Source organism: Pteropus vampyrus, unplaced genomic scaffold (assembly GCF_000151845.1).
Source record: "Pteropus vampyrus isolate Shadow unplaced genomic scaffold, Pvam_2.0 Scaffold70, whole genome shotgun sequence".
Lineage (NCBI taxonomy): Eukaryota > Metazoa > Chordata > Mammalia > Chiroptera > Pteropodidae > Pteropus > Pteropus vampyrus.
In genome coordinates this window covers 2,170,466-2,172,837 of record NW_011888851.1, presented here as the reverse complement: position 1 = coordinate 2,172,837, position 2,372 = coordinate 2,170,466, and positions in this window count along the sequence as shown.

Sequence of the window (2,372 nt, the reverse complement as noted above, 5' to 3'; positions counted from 1 at the left end):
TACTGCTTATGAGGGAAAAGCAAACCAAAGGCTTTGGTGCTACCAGGTTGAAAGAACTCTAGCAATTCTTAAGGAAAGGTACTGGAGAATTTCAAAAAAGATGAGTATTTCTAGAAATAACTTAGGGCAAAGGTCACTTTGGTGATTTGCTCTTTTCCATCTCTCCTGTTAACACCTGTTAATGTGATGGGGGTAGAGAGTTGCTGAAACAAACAAGCTAGAGTGTGTTGCAATTAGAAAAATGATGTGTAGTTTATAAGGCTCCACCACATGTCCTTTCTTGAGCTGATTCTAGGGATATCCAAAGCCATAATTCCACGATTCCAGGAGGTATAATAATGTTTACAAACTCTCTCTTATGATTTGGACACACTACAATCTCTACACTCTATTATCATAGGACTTGAAGGGACTACACATAGAAAAAGAAGCAAGGTGGGACAGTAGCATAGTTCAGTTATAATTGCTAATGTCATATTAATATCAAAATGAAGGCACATAGATTAAATGACTAGGTATAAAATAAATTGAAGTATATCCTCCAAATCTATAAAGTGAAATATTAATCAATCATTCAATGACTGTTCATTGACAGTTAATACAATCAGTGCTATGCTAAATGCTGTGGGGATAGATACATAAGGAGCATAAGATATGATGCCTGTCTTAAAGGAGTTTAGATCCAAAAATGTATTGTGATAATGAACTATTTCTTCTATCCTTCCATGGATAATCACCTTCCTTTTTGGTAAGAACTTAACTTGAATGTGTTATTTGTACCCACTATAGGAATTCAGTCCCATGAATAAAGTCAAAGAGATCATCTGATTACAAATGGCTTGGCTATTCTGAATTCGCTTCACAGATAATCAAAAACTTATGCATTAAAAAAAAAAAAAATCATACACAAACTTATGCACTGATAAGAATGCTAAAGGAAATAGACCAACTGTATATTTGGCTTCTCTACTTTCAAAACCTGTTTTATTTGAAATGTGAAATTGTAGTTAAAGACTATCTATATAAAACATACCACCAGTTGTACATTTGAGACTTACCTTATTTTAGCATAACTGGATAAACCATGTTGAATATATTTTGCACCAGTTAACCTCATGTTCTGATAAAATTTGCAGGAGAAGTATTTCTCTCTCTCTCTCTCTCTCTCTCTCTCTCTCTCTCCGCTCTCCCTTCATCTTACTTTCATGAGATTGAGTTGAGCAGTACTCTCTGGGCTCCTAGATTACTATATGTATGTTGCTATCATGGCATTGATCATATTACTCTTTAATCATCTTTCCTTTCACTATTTTTCCGAATTCTATGACAGAGACTTTGTCTCTTTTGTCTTTTTATCACCAAAGCTTAACACCCAATTCATCAAAATGTATGTATACAATAAATATTCATTGAATAATTAGATGATACTTTCTCTGAAAAAGATCAAAATTTCATTGGATTGAAAAATATGTATGTAACTAACTTTAAGGCAAAATGAAGCATGACAAAAGAGCTATTACTTCTTAAGACTAGAGAGATGTATTTGCTCTACCCACCTACAGAAAATCAAAGTATTTTTGCAAATAAATTACAGTCACCAAATAAAAATTTTTTGGCAGAGTTTCATATAGATAATTGCATAGCACTTTTTTCTAAATATGCTATTTTCCTGATATCCTTTCTCTTAAAAATAATCTACATATGTTTGGATTTTTAAATATTAACTCTGTATTTTACAATAGTTACTTGCATAATTATAAAGAAATTAAAGAAAAATAAGTTATCTTCTGTTTTCTCTCTGACTTTGGGTATATCTGGGGAAACAGGTATATCTAAACTTGACCATAAGTGAAACAATATTGTGTCATTTATTTCCAAAAGAAATAAGGAAAATTTTTTTTCCTTTTCAGAGTCTGTCAGCGCTGAGCTGATCAAGAAGGGAAGGCTTCCGTGGTTAGACGTCCAGTTGAAAGAATGCTCCAGGAGCCAACATGAGAATGAAGCGGCGGGCAGCAACTTTATTGCCGGAAGCGCGTGATTCCGTGCTCGGGGACCGTGTGGGCTTTATCTATGTCAGAGAACAATAGTGGCATTCTGCCACACGTGTGTAATAAACAATAAGCTGAGTCATGCTTGCATAAGTTAGGTGCAGGCGCCTTACTACATTAATGTAACATTTTAAATCCAGAGTTCTATCCCTAGCCGTGGGCCTAGATCACAGCCAGACCTGGGACACACACTCCACCCCTACAGGGTTGCAGTGTGAGATCTGGCACAAAGGGCGCTACCTTGGGCCCACAATCCACAACAACAGTATAAAGAACAACAAAATACTACCAGGCTACAGGATACAAGGGCTAGGACGGCTACTG